At 46.7% G+C, this 24,596-nt stretch overlaps 1 protein-coding gene across 1 annotated transcript in view; it reads left to right on the forward strand.

Annotated features, from left to right (window-relative positions):
* Nucleotides 1-2,752: 2,752 nt before the first annotated feature.
* KIAA1958 (KIAA1958 ortholog) overlaps nucleotides 2,753-24,596 on the forward strand; it is a 61,468-nt gene continuing 39,624 nt past the window's right edge. The window contains exon 1 of the mRNA XM_076362321.1: nucleotides 2,753-2,820. The gene's annotated coding sequence lies outside the window, so the exon portion shown is untranslated. The remainder of the gene's footprint in view (nucleotides 2,821-24,596) is intronic.

Consider the following 24,596-nt stretch of genomic DNA (forward strand, 5'->3'; position numbering starts at 1 on the left):
TCGGCTGTGCAGAGGGAGGGCAGTCTGTCCGTCTGCCCGCCCTGCAGCGGCCAGCACAGTCCTGTTGAGTCAACACCAGCAGCTCTCCTTCCTGGCGAAAACCTTGCTTTCGCAGGAACGTTGGCACACACTGCTCGCTGCCCTTCCAGTGCAGTTGCTAATACAGGCAGTGAGCTAAAATGAGTTAATCTAAAATTGCAATTCTGTGCTGAAGTGCTGGTGACATTACCAGCCTAGCCAAGCTCTTCGGCAGTACATATGATACGAACCAGAAACCTCTGATGCAATTACAGCCCTGTGTACAACACTGTGATGCTCGTAGGGCACAATAGCCAAGCAACCATGTCAGAGGTTTGAGAAGCATTTTCAAGACCTCTTTTTAATTAACGGGTGCAGACACAGCATTGATCTGGGGCTGCGCCTAACAATGAAGTGAAGAAGGAGTGAAAGAGGCAGGGGGACAAGGTGGGAGGAGGGCAGGTTTTGAGGCTACATTGTCCTGTTGCCACAGAAAAGCGTAAGAGAAAAAGAGAAAAGCAAAGCAAGAATGCAAAGGAGTTGAGAGAAAAGAAGGAGGGATCAGAAATAAGAATGAAGAAGCCATATAAGTAAGACAGGTAATGGCTTTCAAACTGTGGCTTGCGGACTGCTTCCAAGTGTGCTGCAAAAAGCAAGTTCATGTGCAATTCAGCAGCCTACATAGAAGTTATGGACAGCAGAGTTAGCGCCTCTGCTGCAGAAAGGTGGCAAACAGCAAGATTGAAGACTGGCAGTGAACAGCAAGCCCCTTTCTTGCCTGACTGCACATTATGTGCCTGGTTCTAAGGCCCCCAGGCACTCATAGTGTTTGTTTAGAAGGCAGTTCTCCTTTTGAGGAATTCCTTATTGGCATCATTTGTGAAAATGTAACTATTTCGTGAGAAGAGAGCTCAGCAGCCCCACCTTGGAGGCAAACAGAGCACTGGTTTGAACCCTATGACCTGTGCAGCCTCTGCCCAGGAGGTGTGTTTGGTGGCCCGAGGGGTGCTGCCAGGGGCATATCCCGGAAAAGCAGGCCATCCCAGCCCCTGGCAGGAGCCTGTGGACGCAGCAGAATCCAGGAAGGTGGTGGTCTTGTCCTCGATGTTGCCACTGCTTTGACGCCAGGTCCCCGCACTAAAAGGGAGAAGATGTGGGAGCAGGGTGTCATGTGTTTGATCATTATGGATGGAGGCAGACTCGCCCTTTACTCCCTGGAGTAATTACTTCTTCCACTTAGGGTTCTCCATCTTTAGAAGTCTAACACTGAACCCTTCATTTTAGTGTATTAAAGACCTCCGCTGAGTTGCAGCGACATGACAATGACATCTTACTGAAAATAACAAGAGCAGAAGGGATGGCAATCTTCCCCAGGCGAGGTTAACACTGCTACCAAACTCCCCTGCTGCATCACAGGCAAACCCGGAAAGAGCATTATTTTTGGCACGAATACACTTCCAGATTGCCTCCATTATACTCTTGTGTAAGCATTGTTGCCATCGTAGCTAGTAGCATGTGTTAGCCCATTCAAGTTTTGCAAATGTTGGCATAAGGAACATGAGGAAAGGAAACCTCTGGGGCATGAAACAGCTGGCTTGGAAGGCTGATATTCTCCCAGCAGCAGCCAGGCCTGTCTCCTTCTGGAGTGGGGCAACAAGGCAGGGAAAAAAGGCCAACCAAGGAGATGAGCAGAGTTTGCTTTGGCATGTGCCTCGCTTATTGTGGGAGAGCCAACACCCAGAGAAAATGCTGCAAGCTCATGGTGAGCCCTCCCATGATTAACGGCAAAAAAATCCTCGTATGAGTAATGTTGCTGTTGAGATCTGTAGTTGCAGACAAATCAAGAAAGTTGCAGTTTTCACGACAGATAAATTGTGATTTTTATTGCCCTATATACAGACGTAGGAGGGGTGCATGTATGTGCGTGCATACGTATGTACCCCACATGAAATTAATAAACACGTGGTGCTGTACCTATGATCTCACGCAAAAAAGTGAAGCGACAGTGAATTGTGTATCTATCTGCACAAAACAACTGAGCAGCAGCTGTTTGGACACAGCTACGCCGAGTAACTCAGCTGGTGTAAGTCAACAGATCTTCATCGGAATAATTAATTACACTACTTTACGTCGGTTGAGAATGTGTTCCTTGGCATGAGTGAGACAACCCCGGTTTTCTGCGCGCGCGTTTCTCTCCTTTTCAAGGTAAACGCTCCCACCCACGGCCATGCAGACAAACCAACCCTATTTGCCCGCTTCCAGGCAGAGGCGCACGGCGACCCCCGCCACCCCAGGGTCTTTTGCTGCCTTGTGCCAAACAAGAAGGCGCTGGTGCCTCCTCGGCACGGCCTCGGCTTCCATTCGCCGTTCCAGCGGCGCTTCAGCCCAGCTCCCCGGCACAGGCTGCGCGCCCGGCGCGGGGGCGGCCTGCCCCGGCCCCGGGCGTGCGGTGGCGGGGGGTGCAGCCCGGCGGGGCCGGTGTGCGGGGCGGCGTGCGCGGGTGTGCCATTGCACACTTCCTGCGGTGTGTGTGACCGGGCGCCGGTTTCCGGTAGCTGACAGGAGCCGGAGCCCGTCGCTGCCTCCTCCGGCGGGGAGTACCACCGCGCAGGGCAGCGCACACACGCACGGGGGGGGGGACGGAGGAGGAGGGAGGAGGAGGAGGAGGAGGAGGAGGGCGGAGGGACCAGAGCAGCCCCCCCCTCCCCAGCCCCCGAGCAATATCACAGTAATCCCCCCATGCGATACAGGCGATATTGCACAGCTTCCCCGCCCCACGCTCCCACGGCCAGGCACCTGCAGGTACGTGACCCGCCCGGCTGCACCGGTGTGTGCATGCGTGTGCGTGGGTGTGCGTGTGTGTGTGTGCATCCAGCGCTGCCCGCCGGGGGGGCGGGCGATATTTCCCCTCTCTCTCTTTGTGCGCAGCGGAGGGCTCTCCGGGAAGCTTCCCCGGGCAGATACACTGTCACCCTCCCCCCCGCCGCCCCCGGCCCCCCGGCCTTTCCGCGGGGCAGCGTGCGGTGGCAGGGGTAGGTGTGCCCCCCCGCCCCGTGCTGCACGGGAGGTGCCGGTGCGGGGGGAGGTGGGGCAGGAGTGCCTGGGGACGGGTGTCGGGGTTTGGCACAACACAGGGAGCGGGGTGACCCCCCCACCCCCCGTTGCATCCTCTTGTGAAAAGAAAAGCGACCCTTCCCACCCCAACCCCCGGGCTGAAATAGAAGCGGGAGGGGGGCAGCCGGGGGGGCTGCGGTTTGGGGACCGTGGGGTCTGGCGGCTGCACCGAGCGGGAGGCAGAGGGGCAGTGCCTGGCACTGTGGATTGGGCCACCCCCGGGGGGTTCAGCCGCCCCCCCCCCCCCCCCCGGTACCTCCCGCAGGATGGCAGGGGGGCGCCCGGGGGTCCCTCTCACCCCCAGCCCGAGTGGGCGGTGGGGTGTGCGCTGGGAAGGCAGCCCCTCGCAAACTTGGCTTGTCACCAAGACGAGGCAGGAGCGATAAGGGAAGCCAGAAAACTGTGAAACAAGCTTGGAAAAGATGGTTAAGTGCAAAGGAAAAGAGTGAAAACGGTGGAGAGAGACACTGAGCCTTCCGCAATTTAATTCCGCCTGTCAGAGGCACTTCCCAGCCAAAGGAATAACTATGACCCATACGTTAAAACTCACCTTCCACCTACAGTGTTAATGGTTATAAATATCCCCTGAACACAGCTGGTTATTCAGTAGTACTAGATGTAGAGTAAGGCTGTTTCCATTCGAGTGAATGAAGATCTGTCATAGAAACAAAACAATACGCTGGGCAGAGATGAAGTCCTCGTATATGCCTGGCTTTCAGCATTTGAATTGTTAATCCATGAAGTTTGTTTTTGCCTGCCTTCTCCGCCATTCCCCCAGTATCCTTCTCAGGAATACAACCTCTGCAAGTAGTGCTGCAATGCTAAAGCTGCGATAGGTGCTAAAGCTTGACTGTGAACTGCCGGGGACTGTAATGGTTTTCCTTTTTTCTGTTGAAGAGAAATGGGACCAAGCCCTTAGTGTGCTTGTTAGTAGCAGTGAGAATTTGCATAAATCAAATGATTACATCCCTTTGCTACATTCTGGATGACAACTTGTCAGGTCAGGGACTAGGCTTGTTTTTTTTAACTTTTTTCCTTCTTTAAACACAGTAACCCCAAAAGGTCATTTCAGGTCGAGAGTGACCAGTTCCTGTTTGCCCCCGCGGCTGCTTCTGTTCCCCTCCATATAATTCAGAGCTCAGACTGACAGGGCTGTACTCGTGTGGTACTGCAATTAATCTGATAACCCCAGCCAGCACCACGCTGGGGCTGCACGCCTGCCCCACAGCACACGTGCATCGGTTCAGACTGCTTCCAACCAACTGGCATTGCCAGGAGCTGAGTAAAATCGCCTTGGGGGTCAGATCTGCCAGTTGTCTCAGGCTGATTTTTCAAACATCATTTCAGGCTTGGCTAAAGCTATTTTTGCCCACTTCTAGAGCCACGCAAAAGTCAAAGTCGGAAGTCACACGGTTCATGTACTCACCTGCTGCCCTGTGCGGAGCCTCGCACGCGACCTGGCTAAGTGATACCCACAGCCCTTCTTCCCCCTCTGCCTGTGGCTTTCAGCAGAAAGCTATTTTTCAACCTTGTGCTCAAGTTTATCAGCTCTTTGAAATCCTTTATAGGTAAACTAACAAACCAACCTGATAGTTTAAAAACCTTGCACCCAAATGAGAGATAAAGAGATAAGAATTGGCAAAAAGATACTGTGTGAACGAAGTATTAACAGGAAGTGTTCAGGGGATAATAGGTGGTCTTACATGCAGTGTAAAGCTTGTTGTGAGAGAGATACGCAGTGGAGTTACGCCAGTAACTCAGTTACACAAGAGTGTAACACAGGTCTTTGTATTCCACTAAAATAGCTGGGTTTCCAGGAGGTAACCTAAAACTTGTGGAAAAACTGTAACAGCTCAAGTACTTCTCTAGCCATTGTTAGCAGGCTGGTGTTTTGTTTTGATTTGATTTGTTTTGTTTTTTAAGCAAGTATATATTGATGTTGTTCCTGTACTTACGCATCAATGCACTGGTAGTCTGTGTCCTACACCAGGAAGTTTCCTGTAACTTTAATTTACTGAATGCTTCAAAAGCACAGTATAATTCTGTTGCATTCACGCAATGATAATGGGCTTACAGTCACCAAGTTCCCAAAGTGGTAGCATTTTGCTTCATTAGCAGTTCACACCTGGCAGTCACCAGGTGCACCTTCGTTAAGTGCTCCACCAAACCTGGCCTTGGTGCCAGTTTGACTGGACTGCCTCCTGTCCACGCGCTCCAGCTCAACGGAGACTCTCGGAGTTTCAGCAGTGCCATCTTTCGGTATTTTCAGTCTCCTGACCTTACGCCTCTCTGCCTCCCTTCCTTGTTAGCTATAAAACGCAGACAGAAGAGGTCTGAAGGTCTTAAGTGTGGGCAGACCTGTAATCCCAGCCTTGGCACTCATTTCCATGGTACCACTGTTTTTCCACATCTGCACTCCAGGAGCAATAACCCATCCATGCACAGCTCACAGAGGTGGTGTGAAAATTAACTACTGTTTGTAAGGCACTCCACAGAAACGTATATGGCAATTAGTCCTCTCGAGGATTGTTATGCATCTGGTAATTCAAGTGTAACTAGCTCAACATAAGGTTCTGCTTTCAAAGGTTATTGCTACACACCGTTCTGCAAAGTAAAACAGGGTGAGATGAAGGTTAGTGACTTAAAGTAGTGCAAATTTTTATCGGCTTTTCTGGTTCCTTTTCTGTGAAAAATATTCAAAAAGGAGTGTTTAAGTCAAATGTTTCCGTGATGGATCTGCATAACAGCTCAGAGGAACTTGAAAGACTTATACCTTAGTACTATTAATGATGAAGAAGACCTGTGGAGCACGACTGCTTCATCTTCAGTTACTTGACCTTGGCTCTGATTTGTTGATTTATGAACTTTATTTACTGTCAGGGTTGGTGAATGCTTTTGCAAGACAGAAATTACAGTGTGCCAGCCCTCTCTTGTTTCCGTGGTAACGAGTACACCGCACAGATTCCCTAATGAGACCCTTGGCTGGCCACTGATTGTCTGCATTTTTCTGGTTTGGTAATTCTGGACCCTGGAGTAAATAAAAGGTCTTGTTCACATGACTGTCCAAACTCAAGCAGTCAAAATGGAAACAGAAATAAAAGAATAGATGCCTTCAGCACGGTGAGAATGTACTGTAATTTAGCCTCGGTTATACATACATGGATGGGATATAAGCAGGAAACTTCCAGTATTGTGTTTTCTTCTGGGAAGGGTATGGTGAAAAGGACCCATCCCAGATCTTGGGTTTAGTTTGAGCTTTGTGTACCTCTTCTGTGGCTGACTGATACGTGTGCAAAGAAGGAGGTTCTTTTGCATCGTCTGGGGGCTACTCTCAATTACAGGTGCTTTCCACAGTTTCTGGTCTGCCAGTTTTTATCACAGTCCTTGTATTGCAGGAGAGTTCTTTCATATTGCTCCATTCCCTTTTCTTATTTATTGTTTAGCAACAGGTGGGATCTGCAAACTTTTGTTCACTTGACTTATGTTAGCTCGGAGACATCACATGTTGGACCCCAGCATCTTAGGGTTTTAGTCTTGTGAAAAGTTACAGGAACAAAAGTTTTCCTGTAAGTGCGAAATCACAGGATTAGATTCATGGTGTTCACGGAGTGAGCGCTGTGACCTTCTGCAAGTTTTTATCTCTGCTGCACGAGTTCAAAGTAATTATTTTCTAAAAATGGTCACTGTACCTAAGATAACTGGAAGAGATAAGGGGAGGAAAGAGATGCCTCTCCCTTTTTCTCTCCAGCTTCGTTTATTTCATTAATTTTCCCAGCTTTTTTGTATGGTCTGCCCTGTTATTTTCCTCTGTGATCTTCAGTAAAGTCCGTGTCTTTGGTCAGCGTGCACAATCAGGCAAAAAGCCCTCCAAAATGTTTTTTAAAAACAGGAACATAGACATATAGCAGTGGGCAGACATCCAAACGCACATGTTGCTTAGCTTTGGCAACTGGACTAGATGAGAAGTAGTTTTCTTTTCTTGAATCACAACACTATAGTTTGAAAGCTTTATTGTTTAGTCCCTTCACCTATGAACAGCTGCATCTTAACGAAAGAAATAGACAAGAAAGGTATCCATGATAAAATTATCTTCTATAGCAGTTTTATTCAAAATATGTGTAAAGCTGGCAGCAACTGAATTTAGTAATTTCAAATTTCAGTGGCTATCCTGTCACGGGTTAAGACTGGAAAAAAGAAAAACCACTGATTGTGGTTGAAATTCTTTCTTTGCCCTGCCAGAAGCAGCCTCCGAATGACCTGTGGTAAATAACTGCGTATTAGCCCATCTTGCCTTAAAGCTTGCTGATCGGTGTGACAAACAGAATAAAACTAACTGGAACAAGTGGCAGGCTGGAAATCTGTCTTAAAGGGAAAGCTCCAGTGGAAAGCTGTGAAATGGCTAAGAGCCAGACACCACGCTGTATTTAGGCTCCCGATCGCTGATCGTCTCCTTTAGTTTTAGAGGTAGCAGCATTTTAAAGCAGTGTTTTCCCCTGGGTGGAGGCGTGCTAGCCTGCGAACGAGGGAGCTGCGGTTGTTAAAACCTGGTGTTGGGTTCTGCTGTTTTGGCTGCCGGTGTCAAATGCCGTCCCCTGCCCCTGCACGCACACCCCCAACAAAAAAGCAGAGTTTCTAATATGCCTCTGCTGAACCCAGCCATCTATTTTGTGGGTGTAAATTTCCACATGGTCAAGGGCTGTGGTTTACAAGCTGTTTTCGGAAATTGCTTAACAGTTTGCCCAGTAGTGACCCAAAATAACTGCTGTAACGTTTTATAAATATGTAAAGATATATCACATATAAATATGAATACTATACAAATATGAAGTTATGCTTATTTATCAATATATATGTAATATATACATATATTTGTACTACCTATAAATAGTACATTTTGATACTGTATTATTAGGTATTTTATATTATTTAATACATTATAATATATTAACATGGTATATGTTTTATTATTATACATTATTATTATTACTACTACTACTATTATTATTATACATATTCTATTCTATTCTGTAGTCAGATGAGAGAGAAAAGATAGGTCTCGCAGAGAAGGTGTCTGGCTTACGGGGTGAGGGAGCTGTGGTTCTGCTGGGATCTGTCCTGCTACGGGTCCTATCCAGTGTTTTCCCGAATGATACAGTGGAAGGAATAACGCACCTCCCTCCATATTGCACCTGCGCGGAGCACGAGGCCGGAAAGAGCAGCAAAGACATGGGAGCACAGAATCAGATTTCAAAATCATCTCAACAGGTTGGAGATCTGGGCTGGAGATGACAGGGCGTGAGGTGTAAAATGCAGGGTTCTGCTCTGTGGTAGGATTAGGGAAATGCTGAAATTACAAGCTGGGTAGCAATTTTTTGGCCAAAATTTTTTTTAGCAAAAAAAGAACACTCTGCAAAGGGGAAGGGAGTAACTTTGCTCCATGGCCAAGGTGGGTGGGACAGGAAACAATTTTCCATTGGAGAAAAGGCCAGGGCTAGGCATCAAAACGTGCACTCCAAGAAAAAGGCTCACAAAGCTCTGGGATAACCCGCGAGGATGCTGCTATGGGAAGCCCTCACAATGAGGTTACACGAGCATCTGTCAGCAGGGGAAGAGGAGCTATGAGTCCGCTTAGGAGGAGCCCTAATTTTTAGTGATTTTTCTTTCATGATTAAACCCCTACTCTGTGGGAAGTTTTTCTCTAGGACAAGAGTACAATGGACATTTCCCAAGAGGGCTGAAGAAAGACAACCAGAAACTGAATTTTTTTAATAGGAAATAGAGGTGGGGGAAGAAAGGGCGCCTATCTGAAGTTGTAAGTGACTACAAAGCCCCACCTCGTAACGTAGAGCAAGGTAACCCGGTGTGATGTGCGAATGGGTACGCGGAGGGATGTCAATGACATGAAGAGGAAAACGCCATGGCGAAATGAAAACACCTTTCAATTGGCCTGTCTGCAGCTTTGTCTTTGTCACGGTACCGATGTCTCCCTAGAAGTAGTCCCAGTGCAGGAAAGGGCTTGAACAGTTAGAAGCCTCCTCCCGCTACCTACCCGCTAGTATGGTATTTACACCTTAGCTGGGCTACAGTCAGGTGCTTCTGTGCGGTTGTGCACGGGGAGTTTCCAGAATGACAGCCAAAATTAGGGAAAGATAAGCTTTTGGTATGCGCTTGGTGTTGCAGTGTTTTCTTAGCTTTCCTGTTTGTCTCCTCTCCTTAAACCTGCAGCCGCAGACCATAATTTCTATAATTCTGGTGTCTCTGCAGTCTAAGTACGGAGGGGAGAGGATGTATTTGTGCTCTCTGCTAAGTGTTCTCCTGAAGAAAACCCTCATCACCCCGTGATAGTTTGCAAAATCCACTGCAACACGCCATAAGGAGCCAGCATATTTTAGCTGATAACACTCCAAATGTCATAGCTTAGAATTTGCAAAATATTGCAGGATGGAACAAAATTAATGAACTATTCTCAAAATGTAGAAGCTGACACTTTTTTTTAATCTGTGAGATTTTGATCCTTGCTGTTGAGCCAGTTTTTCACGGAAGATGTCGATGTACTCATTCAGTGGAACATTTTCTGTTCTCCATCATGTGGATTGTCCCCTTGCAGCAGTCCATAGTCATACCAGGTCATGCCACTCTACACTGTGAGGTTAAATATCTGCTCAGATTTTATTCTAACTGAAAGCTTTTTACAGGGTCTTTTTTTTTTCCTGTTTAACTAGGAACGTGTTGAACTTCACACACTTTCCTGTGTGAAATTTAGATTTCATACTGTCTTTTTTTAGCTCTGTTAGGGGGAAAAATCATGTCTGGCTGCTTTTTTTTTTTTTTTCTTTTTTAGTTAAAGCATATTTTAACCTTCTTATCTGTCACTATAAAATCAAGGGTGCCTTTTTAAAAACTGTGCTCTTACTCACAGACTCGGCGTTAAATTTTTTAGACCCAAGAGGCAAACACTTATTGTGCAACCAGTAACTACAGTTGAAACTGTTCTGTAAAGTGCTTGGCATAGTCTGTGCCAGATGTGTGAATCCTAGCAATTTTAGCAGACTTGATGAGTGTTGATGACTTAATTTTAAACTATTCAGGTTTAACATTTCCATCTCTGATTTCCAAAAATACAGATAACAGTTGTGGAACTAAACCAGTTAAAAAGAAGTGTTGTCTTTATAACAAATGAATGAACATTAAATATCCACCAGCAGGTTGATAATTTCCAAATCTTCTAGATTTTGTTACATTTCAAGTAGATTCTCCTTACAAGTTTAAAACTTTTGCCCCCAAGTCAAAACATGCAAATAAACTCATGCAAATACCTTGTGTCCAAAACCTCTTTCAGTTAAATCCTGTTTTCTGCACACATGGCAGGGTATGGCTAAGAACCCCATAAAGGGCTTATTTTCGCTAAACTGAATATTATGAATTAAACAAGCAACGTAGGACTCCACCCATTTTGTCTGACCCGGTGCCTGGCATCAGCCTAAAAATCAGGCACAGCGCTGAGTGTTTGCTGAACAGGCAGTGTGATTTGATTGAAATACTGGTGACTGATGAAGATCTTTGGCTGGGAAGAGCTGGGTCAGATATTTAGATTTTGCAAATCTGCCTTGATTTGAGGGAGAGAAGATAGTTATTTTGGGGGTGAAGAAAGCCAGAAAATTATATATGCAATATATATAAATCCACAGTATGTAGATTCCCCCCCCCCCCCCCTTGTCTTACCCTGGTCACAGTTACTTGCTTAACCATAAGTACTCTAAGGGCTCAGTCCTGTAACATATTAGAAGTTATGGTGCAATCCAGCAAAACACAGGTGAGTGATCCTCCCAGAAACAGAAGCAGTAGTCAATTAATGCTTGCAAATTTTAGTAGATAATTAAGTTCCATGCATTTTTTTTCCTGTTCTCTTTCCCAAATTGTCTGTGAATATGTTTTTCTTTCAGCTAGCTTTTTTGTCTGGTTAGATAATCTCTTCCGAAATAATGAGACTGATTTCAGTGCGGAAATGTACAGCAGCCCTTCTTAGTAATGCATTCACATGTATGAAAAAATAAGGCTGTCTGGCAGAGAAAAAAATTAAAAAATTGTAAATTTGGATTTACAATTTCTTTTGGACTGCAACAGAATACATTATACCGAGCATCACAAATAAGTCATGTTTTGGAACAGCTCCACAAGATAGTGGAGCATTACTGGAATAAAGTATCAGGCAATTTATATGGAGGGGGGTTATTCACCCGGCCCTTTATTTGCAAGAAACATTCCACACTTTAATTGAGCTCTTTTCAATATGCTGCATCTGCTTTAATGCGCTGTGTTTGCTGTATGCATTTGAACAGTCTCATAAAGATGGTTAAAATTTGCTTTGGTCTAGCCAGGAGTCAAGGAGAAATAGCAGCTCAGAGCCATATAGCAAAGATATGCACTATTAACCATTGCAATTTGGTTTTTTTTTTGTGTGTGTGTTAACATTCAATACTTTCCTGTTGGATAGTTAACTCTGTAAAGCTAAGTGACCTCTTTCCATTCAGGCATCTCTAAAACTGTCTTCACCTCTGCTGACCTCCTAGATACTGATTAAACTGTTCAGCTGTGTTTGATTAGCTTAGTTTACAGACCATTTAACTGGTGCAGAAGTATTTACATGGGATAATACTGTGAAGATTAAGATGGGGGAAGTAAAAACCTGGAACCACTTCAGCAGGTTTTATGAAACAAAGAAGTATGAATCCAGTGTGTGTGTGTGTGTGTGTGTGTGTATTTTAAAATCTCAGGGCTTGCACTTTGGGCTCAATGATTTATTTTTCTTCTGGAGGGCAAGTTGCTCTTGCTCCTTCAGTGGAAGGCAATGATTTCCCTCATTGCAGCAGTTCTCCTCGTGGCCGTACCCTGATGTTGGTGCCCTGCCCATGGCTGTGAGATTCGCACTGGGCACGAGGAATACGGCTATTAACAAGATAAGAGCAGAGCAAATTGCTCTGTGTTTTACTTCATTAGTATTGATGCACTATCACTGTCCTAGCACAACTAAAAAGTGGAAAGTCTGAGTGAACACTAGACTCAGCTGTTGGGTGTCTTTCCTTGGCTGCTGCCACCTGGTGAATTTCACTACTTGCCTACACCGTGCAGTGTTGGAAGACAGGTTTTCTTGTTCCCATTGGCATAGCTGGGGTAAATTTGTAATACTACGTTATATCCATCCTTTTCGTCAAATGCCCTTTTTTCCACTACTGATGGCCACTGGGCGGTGATCTTCATTGACATGTTCCAAGGGAGTTGCCAGTCTTTTTTTTCCTCTCTTGTTTTTTTGGCAGACTATAGCTCTTCAGAAGAAATTGGGATGACCAGTGCATATTCCCTTTCCTACCCAGGTCATTCATCAGGAGGGACTTCATTGTGCCTCTCAGTGAGGAGATGGAAGAGCATCTGCATGTGGCTCTTGAGACTCCTGTGCGGAGGAGAGAGCTGGAGTCTTTGCTCAAATGCAGTTTTGCCCTGGCCCCCAGAGATGTCATTGTCAGGGTCTTGGGACTGGGTTGGCAAGTGAGTAGGAAGGCTTGAAGGACACACCTGGTTTCCTTGATGGTACTATATAAATCTTCCTGTAAAATTAAGGCAGCCTTTGGTAGCCTTGGGGAGGGCGATAGGTGGGGACATCCTGGCTGTGCATAGGGACCAGGGCTTTTGTGTGGAGGAACCTACCATTCCTCTGGGTTTTGTGTGGATTATCCGTCTTGCACAGTTTGGAGGTGCAGTGAGTTTCCTGCAGTCTTGCATGGGCTTTTTGTCCAGGGCTGATGTTCCAGGAAATGTGCTTCTGGGGCTGGGTTAGGCAGAGGTCTGCGGCGCTGTCTGGTGTAAAAGCCTCCTCCCAGCCAACCAGCGACTGGGAGAGTTGGACCCAGGCCCCCACGACTAACGCCAGAGCCCTCTGTCAGCAAGGTCCTTCTCACACGGTGGGAAGGTCCGCTGTTCCCATTGCATACCGCTTCTATGTGAATTAATATCTGCTCTCTAAGGCATGAGGTATCTTGTTGAAGCTTTATTGAAGGTCAAGTAAATTAAGTCGTATAGGTCATTTTCATCTGCTTGATTCACCTTTCCTCTGCATTTAATGACTACTTTGAAAGACTCTCACAGCCATCAGGGGTCTAGCAGTTTTCCCTCATGACTGTTGTACAAGTGTGATCGTATCTGGTTGCGTTTATTTTAAGTGCTGCACTACTTCTAATTATGCTCTGCCTGTGCAAGATACTTTCTCAAAAATAATAGAAGTGTATCACTTTAGCTGTATGTATAATTATACTATAAGGAATTCAGAACGATGTCAAAGTAAAATTTCTGCTGATATGACATGCTATTTGAGAAACAATGTCTTGTTTTTGTTGGGGGGGGGGTTTGCTGGTTTCAGGGGACTGACAAAAGAAAACAGCATTACCATTTTTGACGTGGTTTGACCCATTAGATTGCTTGGTAGAAAGTATTTGAGTAGGCGGCAAATTGAATTGCTTTTACATTTTCAAGACGCTTAAGATAGAAAATAGAAAAGACAGCACTACATAAACATGCTGCATATATAATAATATTACTGCCAAGGAAATTTAATTCAGTCTTCGGTGATGGGTTTAGGCAGATGTGTTGCATTCAGCTAGAGATAAGGTAATGCATGCAGTGCAGTCTCAAGTAAGTAGGAACAGAATGAAACTGATATTTTGCATTAGTTGTGTATTATTTATTGTATCTGATATAAGCGTACAGCAGACACCTGATACTACCACCATCTGCCTGGTATCAGATACTGCATCTGCATGTGGAAAGGGTAGGGTGGTGCTGTCTGGACTTCCTGTACAAGAGTTGCATCAGAAAAGCTTTTATTTTGTAAACAACTACTTTGCTAGTGCGTTTTTGGCTAATTTGCTTTCTTTGTTAAGGCTGTAGTTCTGTCATTAAAAGTCAAGATTTGCATTAGTAGTTGGCCGCTAGTGTGCAATGGTCCCAGTATCTTATCTCAAGACAGTGAAAAGCAGCAGTCATGATCAACTGTTGTAAGAAACCAATATTCCTGTACTCTGAGGGTAGGAGACTGCAGGAAGACAGTTTTGGGATAGTTCAGTGTCAGAATATACTGTGAAGGGGAAGAAAGTCTCAAGTTTTGAAAAAGTACTTTGCCTGAGTGGTCTGAAGAGATAGATGTCAGTAATATCCTTAGATGGAGAATGAGAGAAGGAAGAAAACAACACAAAAAATGCAGGGAAGTTTCCAGCTGTTCAAGTAGGAAATAAACTGATGGAAGAAACTATCTGGTGCACCAGACAACCTGGTGGTTACACGCCTCAGTGCTGTTTAGGTGGGAGGTGAGGTGGGACTCTCAAACTTGAGTTTCCTTTAAAAGCCACATAAGTCAGGACTGGTGCTTCCAGAAGGAGCTTACTGTATTTTGGTATAAATCCCTCAAGGGAAAACCAAGTTTGGAATCAGATTCTCTAGGCAGGAGACTACAGTTCCTTCCGAAATGGTGCAGTCAGCAATGGTCTGCCTTGGTCCTGTCCGCTCTCCATCTGGCTGCCCCTGAAGAACGCAAGGAGGGCTACGCAGGCTGTCCACAGTGTGCTACCCTTTGCACTACAGAAACATGGCTCCCATTTTACAGAAGGAGAAACTGAGTCAGAGAGACCTGGGCTAAAGGGTGTTCTGTTGCTAAAGGACATTATGTGCAGTCAGAGACCACTGAGCTCCTGACTGTGCTCTAAGATGAGAAACACCTCCGGGGTGATGAGCTGCAGTTGCCTTGCTCTGCCTGAGAGTGCTGACAGCTGCAGTGATTTTCCTGTCTGCTTGCGAAGGAATGAGCTCCAGACGATGAATGAAGGATGTCGCAGGGTTGGGCTTGAGCTGTGCAATCCTGCTGCATGTGTCTGCCCTGGAGTTTGGAAAGGTTTGTGTTTGAATAGACCACCTTTGCCAAGGCTGGATGCAAGGACAAGATCTCTGTTTCTTAGGCTTTTTTCCTAATCATATGGCTGGATTTTCAGCTAGCCCAGTAGTGTCAGGTTTATAATTAAAGGAAAACAGCCTGTTTGCCATTGCCACCCCATTGCTCCAAAATCAGGGTTGATTTCAGAGCGCAAAACCAGTGATCCAGTCCCTGAGGAATGGGGACCACAGGTCTGGCGGTCTAACAGGTCAGAGGGGCACAAAATGGGGAGAAGAACCTCTACCCTCCCACCTGCACCACTGAGAGCAGCTAGGTCCTTCTCCAAAGTCATGTGAAAATGACTTCTTTTGAGGGGGAAGTGTGTGCGAGAGGCTTGCTCAGCTACAGAGGTGGGCAAAAATAATGAGCAATGTGTTTCAGTAAGTGCACGGCTCCGCTGAGGAGTGTCATGTGCTGCAGCCCTGATGAAATCTGCACTTCTCCAGGTAGAGGGGAAAAGTGCTCAAGAAAGAAGGTGCGGGAATGGTTTGTGATCTTAATGAGCACCTGAGCCACTGCAGTTGGCTTCCAGGTGATGCCCAAGGTCAGGAGCAGGCTGAGCCCTGCTGGGTTCGTGCTCTTGAGCTGTGTCGTGGAGGACAGACGTGCAATAACAAGGATAAAGAAGCGGGGACATGAATGAACAGTTGCAAACCAGCCTGCACCTGGACAGCACCATGAGCTGTCCTGGCAGGTTAGCAGTAACCCACTCCTGTTGCTTTCTTGGCTCTCATGTCGGCAAGGGCTGGGAGTGTGGTAGAAGTGAGACACAAAATACCCTTCCCCACGGACAGGGTCAAAGTAATAGGTTTTTCTGGTAAGAAGAGGGAACAATATTCAACAGTGTCTTTTGGGGGATGATACTTTAGCCAGTGATTCGTTGAGGAGAAAGGGACTACAGCTGGGCAGCAAAAAGACAAAAAATGGGCAATGGAAGAGCTATCTGGCACTGCCTGATGCTCGTCAGGAAATGCAGCTTGCTGTGTGTGGTGCATGTGGACCTCGTGCGCTCCACTGCACCTGCAGCATGCAAGCCACCAGGCTTGCCTGTGCAAAGCAATATGCCTGCATTTTGCTGACAGAAACGGAAAGTTTTTTTGCTCTTCCTTATGGGATGCATTTGCTTGTTATGCTAGGGGAGCATGGAGTAACCTCGGCAGACAGACAGAATGACCGTGCATACCCTGGGGCAAGACACAGTGTTTGTTCTGACAAAATCCTATTTTATTCTGGTTTGTTTTGTGTTCATAAAGGCCTCTGCAGTGCATGCTGGGGATTGAGTGGGCTGGGAGTGGGAAGTTGCAGACTGCTGGGGAGAGCAGTTTTTCAGGAACTTTTGTTGCTGTAAATGAAACCCATGGCCTGTCTGGTTGCCAGCTTCTTCTTCACAGTTAACAGAGAAGGTTGTCCAGAAACTGCCATAAAGGGCAATCCTTGATTTTCTGTGGTAAGGATGGTTTGAGAAGATTTACAAGCATTGTGAATTTAATTTTACAGGCGTCTGTGCATGCACTGCTCACCAAGAGTGCTCCCAACTGCTCTATCTCTGCTGCGTGGCACGGAGAGCACACGCTGCTCCAGCTCTTGTACCCTGACCAAAATCCGCCTGATTTCAAGACTGTGCAGACTATCGCACTAGTGAGATATGTCTTGCTTATGTTAACCTCAGTGACAAAAGAGTTTAGTGTGGCGTGAATGGGGAGGTGCATGGAAAATCAAGTGAGTGCCCTCATTGTGCATCACTTAGGATCTGGCATATGACTGGCAACTGGGAATCCCACTTGGCTGTGACATGCACGGCAGCAGCATGTGCCATGAAAGTGCAGGGGCTGGATGGAGCTGATGAAGTTGAGCCAGGCACGAAACCTTCACCTTACCTTCCACCAGTCCCTCTGGATGGGCCTAGACATCACATATTTCTCCATGCCTTTATGCCTAATGGTAGAACTACTAGCAGTGTTGGGGCAGTCAGATGCTGTGAGCAAGCATTAAGAAAGTTACAGGCATATGTGAACCTTGCTGAAACTGGCAGTGAGTATTTGAGTTAGACAGTTGAGTAAAGAATGAATTTCTTAATAGTAATTATTAAAGTCAGTCTTTAACTTTCTGTGGAAGCACTTGTTAAAGTAGAGGAAGGTGCCAGTGTTGCTCTGTTTCGCTCAACAGTTTAATCCAGTGGTAACATTACCACTTGTGTTCTTCATGGATGTTTGTTTAAAATATATCTGTGTTTTGTTTTTTGGGGCGCTTTTTGCTGACATTCATTTCTTAATGTCTTTTCCTAATGTTAACTGCTGGTGTCGCAGACATTGTACATTACTGGCATCAAAAGTATCCCATAGGTAGCAGAAGTGAGCTCGTTGTTTTTAAGGTGTGACACTAATAAATACAGAATGACACCAAAAGAGGGAGCCCTGAACGGTACCGCTTTAGCCGAGCCCAACATTGGGTGTTGCACAGCTGTGGCTGTGGTTCAGATTTGCACCGTGTTCCAGTGATAAACACCCCGACACTTGCAGCCACCCAGGTGAGCAGGTCAGTCTCACCGAGCACCGCCCGCGTAGCGGCGAGGTAGCCTCTGGTGCCGTCTCCCTCTCTCACCCCTTGCCGCTGTCCTGAACGGTCTCCATGCATTGGAGGGCAATGGGGCATGTCTTGTATCTTCACAGGGTTGGCCCAAGTATCACTTCTAGTTGCTGGCACATAACCAATGCTGCCTGCCAAATCATGTATTTGTCCCAGATACTGCTCTCCTTGCCACCCCCCCACCCCCCTTGCTCTGTCTATTGGATTGGACTCCAAATGTGAACAACCAGAAGCCTTATGTTTAAATAACTTTTTTTTCAATGGCTAGTTACCAAACACAGTGCTCTTAGCTATGAAATGTTTAATTTGTGTGACTGTGCTGCAGAGAGAGAAATCTTTTGACTGCCCTTTCCCTATCTATCATCTTTCAAAAGTGTACATCGAAGAGATTTTAATTTCTTGCCTTTCTGTCTTTGGCAGATTTATTCTCATGCTGCACAGCTATTCTAAACACAAGCCTTTTAAAATGCTCTGCGAGGCTTTATTTTTGTTCGTATCTGTTTTAGAAGTATTCCTAGGTCCATTTGTTCCAATCTGGCAGACAGTAAGTAGGATAAATTTCCCCTGACATCCCTGAATGTTTTGCTTGCTTTAGCAACCGTAGGGTTAGACTGCACTGTAGTGTGATGTTGGTGCAGCTTGAAATGAGACCTGATTTTAACAAAGGTGGCTGCACCTCCAAGAGACAAACTGAAGAGCATACTTTATGTTTTTAACTGATCTAAGAGCAGTGACATAAAAGATGTTTAAAGGGGCAACAGAGCTGTTCAGCTTTATCTCCTGCTGCTGCTGGGCTTTATGAAGCTGGTAATGTGGAGCTTGCCCTTTGCAAATATAATTTGGGATGCCCAAACTTCTCAGATGTCCTCTGTGTTTTGTAAAGCCTTTGAGTGCTTTGTTTCAGTGCAGTTGTTTTCATGGATGTTGGCTGTTTTAAGTAATTTGGTTATGAACAGGCATGGTTACAGAAGTGCTAGCATTCACGCCCCATCAGAAGCAGCATTTCAGCACTTGCATTTCCACTCTAGCGAAATGGTTAAATTTGAAAAGGTGATTGCAGAGAGATCAGCTTGTCAATATTGTAGATGACGTAAGCAAAAACATGTATGTCTGTCCTGCAAGACTAAGTGTGTTCATCTGTTGGGTGTGGGAGCATTTCTTTTTCTGTCACTACAGGAAAATGTGGGTCTGAAATTGCTTCCAACCTTTTGTCTAGCCAGGAGAGGGGCATGTTGTGCCCCCGCAGGACAGTAAGTGAAATGTGCCCTTCCTTTGGCACACCAGCAAAGTCCCCACGTAGGGGGCTGCTTTGCTAAGGGCTGCTTTGCAGCATTGCTGTTGGCTTTGTACATGTAATGGGACTCCGGCTGGAGGTGCCAGCTTGCTCTGACCCTTCAATGTAATCTCAGTATACAAATGCTGTCGAAACCTTAGACTGAACTGGCAGCATCAGCAGGGTTAGGAAGCTGCACATAGCAGGGACACTGTCACTTTTTCAGTGATTTCAGTGATAACAGTCAATCTGAACTCCCATCCTTCTCTTTGGTGCCAGCATGCACCTTTTACTTGCAACTGGGCAGGTGGAAGTGGAGGAGGGGGGAGAGGACAGGGACTGCCCTTCAAATATGGTGGATCTTGTTTTCTCCTGCCTTGCACGTGGCACAGTGGCTCTTGAGATGCATGCAGGTAAAGGTGACAAGCTGTCAGTCCGAAGCAGGGGTGAAAATCAGCTCAAGGATTAGATCTGGTGTAAGGCAGGGGGGAATTGTCCTTCTGGCTTCTTTCTCAGGTTGCACCAGCACTGAGTATGGATATTGCAATTTGCAGCAGAATGAAAGGACATCTTGCCTTGGCAAAGTCAGAATAAGGGCTATCCAGAGAGAGATACCAACAACATCACTGCTGAGTTTGGTGGTAGTAATTTTCACTGCTCCCCCCTCCAGCTCTCTCTCACTGGTAACGGTTTGCAATTGGAAGAAGCCAGCCATGTTTGCAGACACCTAAAGAATGGTGCAAGGCATTAATACCAGAATACACAATACAGATTTTTTTTGGTTTGGGCTCGCCATAATAGTGAGTAATCAGCAGCTCTGACTGGAGCCACTCTTTCTGAGAGAAGAGGAGATGAAGCTGTCCAAGCACATTGCAAAATAAGTCTTTTTGGAAAAATGTCAGCAGAAATTCAAGAAAGTTGGTCAGGGCAGTTCAATACACTTAGCCCCTATATTAATGTCAGCATGTTCTTTTTCACCCTTTCTCCTTTTCGTTTGGTTTCTAATTTATAAAAAAGAGCCTGTGTCATTCCTCGGTGTAATTCCAAAATAGCCCTTCTAGGTTCTGCTTTATTCCTCCGAACAAGACATGTCCATGTACCTGCTGAATCTGCATGAACAGTTATGTGTAAGAGACCTGACTGGCTTCAAATGCAACTACGCTCCAGGACACAGTTGGGTGAATGAGCATCTAATGTATGCATGTCCTTGCTGAAAATGTTTACAAAAATTAGATTAGTGATTACATATGTTAGAAAGCTCTGTGTTACCTAGACTGTGATCTTCGGTTATTGGCATGTTTTCCAGTGTTTGTAATTAGTTGCTAATAGGTTATTCATATCTGGAGAGAGTTAAAAGAAATTAGATATTGATTGCAATGTCCCTGGAATGACTATAGGGTATGACACTTCAGCTAATATTTATGGGACAAAGGTTTCTTTTTCTCTTTTTTTTGAATGAGCAATGGCTGTATATTTTCTACTAACTCTATTCAAAGGCTGGAATAAATGCAGCCGCAAGAAAGAATTAGCTGGAAACACTGTCAAGTTGATACAGTAAAATATCTTCTGGTATCTTTGAAACCTACTGTGTTTTAAGAAATATTTTGGTTTATTGTCTGTCTTTTAATTGGCAAGAGAAGAGAAAGTCTGGAGTACCACAGATGGAAGGATTTATATTTTTTTTTTTTTTTCTGTTATCTTTGGAGAGACTAAGAAGTTTATCTGGATGCATTTCTTGAAGGAGGTTAGTGGTGTACTTTTGAGGTGTGTACCTTAAAATAAATTACTATCCTGCTTGTAATTACTTTTATTCAGCTGGTTTTACTAGCATGCATTTTCTCCAGGGCCATTTCTCACTCTAATAATGAAATGAACCAGTATGAGCAGAAATGGGTAATTTTGGAAGGAATTTCCTTATCTATTTGGTGTAATAGATCCACTACTAATGAGTCATAGCAAGAACAGACTTTAATGAAGATGTGCAATGCAACAATGTAACAATATATGCAACAATATATTCATGGTTTTTCTTATACACCCCCTTCCATTTTACTGGTCCCATGATATATAGTCTTATTTTTATTTGCTCTGCCAAACATTCAGCAGTGTAAGTAGCATGTTGTTCTGAACTCCAGTTGTCCAATGGCTAGATTTCTGTTTTTGAATCTCCAAGAGGAAGTAAGTGAGGGCTCTTGAGAGTCCTCCGTGGTAGACAGAGCTCTTAGAATCATAGAATCATTGAGGTTGGAAAAGACCTCTAAGATCATCGAGTCCAACCGTCAACCCAACACCACCATGCCCACTAAACCATGTCCCTAAGCGCCTCATCTACACGTCTTTTAAATACCTCCAGGGATGGGGACTCAACCACTTCCCTGGGCAGCCTCTTCCAATGTTTAACCACTCTTTCAGTAAAGAAATTTTTCCTCACGTCCAACTTAAAGCTCCCCTGGCGCAACTTCAGGCCGTTTCCTCTTGTCCTATTGCTAGTTACTTGGGAGAAGAGACCGACACCCACCTCGCTACAACCTCCTTTCAGGGAGTTGTAGAGAGTGATGAGGTCTCCCCTCAGCCTCCTTTTCTCCAGGCTAAACAACCCCAGTTCCCTCAGCCGCTCCTCATAAGACTTGTTCTCCAGACCCCTCACCAGCCTCGTTGCCCTTCTCTGGACACGCTCCAGCACCTCGACGTCCTTCTTGTAGTGAGGGGCCCAAAACTGAACACAGTATTCGAGGTGCGGCCTCACCAGCGCCGAGTACAGGGGCACGATCACTTCCCTACTCCTGCTGGCCACACTATTTCTGATACAGGCCAGGATGCCATTGGCCTTCTTGGCCACCTGGGCACACTGCCGGCTCATGTTCAGCCGGCTGTCGACCAACACCCCCAGGTCCTTCTCTGCTGGGCAGCTTTCCAGCCACTCTTCCCCAAGCCTGTAGCGCTGCATGGGGTTGTTGTGGCCGAAGTGCAGGACCCGGCACTTGTCCTTGTTGAACCTCATACAGTTGGCCTGGGCCCATCGATCCAGCCTGTCCAGGTCCCTCTGCAGAGCCTTCCTACCCTCGAGCAGATCAACACTCCCGCCCAACTTGGTGTCATCTGCAAACTTACTGAGGGCGCACTCAATCCCCTCATCCAGATCATCAATAAAGATATTAAACAAGACCGGCCCCAGTACTGAGCCCTGGGGAACACCGCTCGTGACTGGCCGCCAACTGGATGTAACTCCATTCACCACAACTCTCTGGGCCCGGCCGCCCAGCCAGTTTTTGACCCAGCGCAGAGTACACCTGTCTAAGCCGTGAGCCGCCAGCTTCTCTAGGAGAATGCTGTGGGAGACAGTGTCAAAGGCCTTGCTGAAGTCCAGGTAGACCACATCCACAGCCTTTCCCTCATCTACTAGGCGGGTCACCTGGTCATAGAAGGAGATCAGGTTGGTCAAGCAGGACCTGCCTTTCATGAATCCGTGCTGGCTGGGCCTGATCCCCTGGTTGTCCCGCTCATGCCTTGTGAGTGCCCTCAAGATGAACCGCTCCATAATCTTCCATGGCACCGAGGTCAGGCTGACAGGCCTGTAGTTCCCCGGATCCTCCTTCTGGCCCTTCTTGTGGATGGGCGTCACATTGGCAAGCCTCCAGTCATCCAGGACCTCCCCCGTCAACCAGGACTGCTGATAAATGATGGAGAGTGGCTTGGCGAGCACCTCTGCCAGCTCCCTCAGCACTCTCGGGTGGATCCCATCCGGCCCCATAGACTTGTGAGTGTCCAGGTGGCATAGCAGGTCATTGCTTCCTCCTGGATTACGGGGGGTTCATCCTGCTCGCCATCCCCGTCTTCCAGCTCGGGGGGCCGAGTACCCTGAGGATAACTGGTCTGCCTGTTAAAGACTGAGGCAAAGAAGGCATTGAGTACCTCAGCCTTTTCCTCATCCTCGGTGACAATGTTCCCCCCTGCATCCAATAAAGGATGGAGATTCTCCTTGGCTCTCTTCTTGTCATTAATATATTTGTAAAAGCTTTTTTTGTTGTCTTTAATGACAGCGGCCAGATTGCGTTCTAGCTGGGCTTTTGCCTTTCTCATTTCTTCTCTGCACGACCTCACGAGATCCCTGTACTCTTCTTGAGTCGCCTGCCCCTTCTTCCACAAGTGGTAAACTCTCCTTTTTTTCCTGAGTCCCAGCAAGAGCTCCCCGTTCAGCCAGGCCGGTCGTCTTCCCCGCCCATTCTTCTTACGGCGTACAGGGACAGCCTGCTCCTGCGCCTTTAAGACTTCCTTCTTGAAGAACGTCCAGCCTTCCTGGACCCCTTTGCCCTTCAGGACTGTCTCCCAAGGGACTCTCTCAACCAGCATCCTGAACAGGCCAAAGTCCACCCTCCGGAAGTCCATGGTTGTGGTTTTGCTGCCCCCCCTCCTTACTTCACCAAGAAGCGAGAATTCTATCATTTCATGGTCGCTAAGCCCAAGACGGCCTCCGACCACCACATCTCCCACCAGTCCTTCTCTGTTTGTAAACAGCAGGTCAAGCGAGGCACCTCCCCTGGCAGGCTCACTTACCAGCTGTGTCAGGAAGTTGTCTTCCACACACTCCAGGAACCTCCTAGACTGCTTCCTCTCTGCTGTGTTGTATTTCCAGCAGATGTCCGGGAAGTTGAAGTCCCCCACGAGAACAAGGGCTAGCGATTGAGAGACTTCTGCCAGCCGCTTATAGAACGCTTCATCTGCCTCTTCATCCTGGTTGGGTGGTCTATAACAGACTCCCAGCAGGATATCTGCCTCGTTGGCCTTCCCCCTCATCCTTACCCATAGACACTCAACCGTACCATCATCACAATCGTTGAGCTCTAGACAATCGAAACACTCCCTAACATACAGGGCCACCCCACCGCCCCTCCTTCCTCGCCTGTCCCTTCTGAAGAGTCTATAGCCATCCATTGCAGCACTCCAGTCATGAGAGTCACCCCACCATGTTTCTGTGATGGCGACTAAGTCATATCTCTCCCGCTGCACAATGGCTTCCAGCTCCTCCTGTTTGCCGCCCATGCTGCGTGCATTGGTGTATATGCACTTGAGCTGGGCTATCGATTTCACCCCCGGCATCGGCACGCCACCCCTCGGCTCATCTCTAGCGAGCCTGGTTTTATCCCCTTCCCCCTTCGAACCTAGTTTAAAGCCCTCTCAATGAGCCCTGCCAATTCATGAGCCATGATCCTTTTTCCCTTGTGAGACAGCTGGACTCCGTCTGTCGCCAGCAGGCCCGGTGCCATGTAAACCTCCCCATGATCAAAAAAGCCAAAATTCCTCCGATGGCACCAGCCCCTGAGCCACGTGTTGATCAGGTGTGTTTTCCTGCTCCTTTCGGTATCCTTCCCTGCCACTGCAGGGATAGAGGAAAACACTACCTGTGCTCCTGATCCTTCAACCAGTCGCCCCAGTGCCCTGAAGTCCCTTTTGATCGCTGCAGGACTTCTCTCTGCAACCTCATCACTGCCAGCCTGTATAACCAGCAGCAGGTAGTAATCAGAAGGCTGTACTAAACCAGGGAGCTTCCTAGTGATGTCTCTGACCCGGGCCCCAGGGAGGCAGCAGACTTCCCTGTGGGACGGGTCCGGTCGGCATATCGGGCCCTCTGTT

The sequence above is a fragment of the Aptenodytes patagonicus genome, chromosome Z (genome assembly GCF_965638725.1).
Source record: "Aptenodytes patagonicus chromosome Z, bAptPat1.pri.cur, whole genome shotgun sequence".
NCBI classification, from domain to species: Eukaryota; Metazoa; Chordata; class Aves; order Sphenisciformes; family Spheniscidae; genus Aptenodytes; species Aptenodytes patagonicus.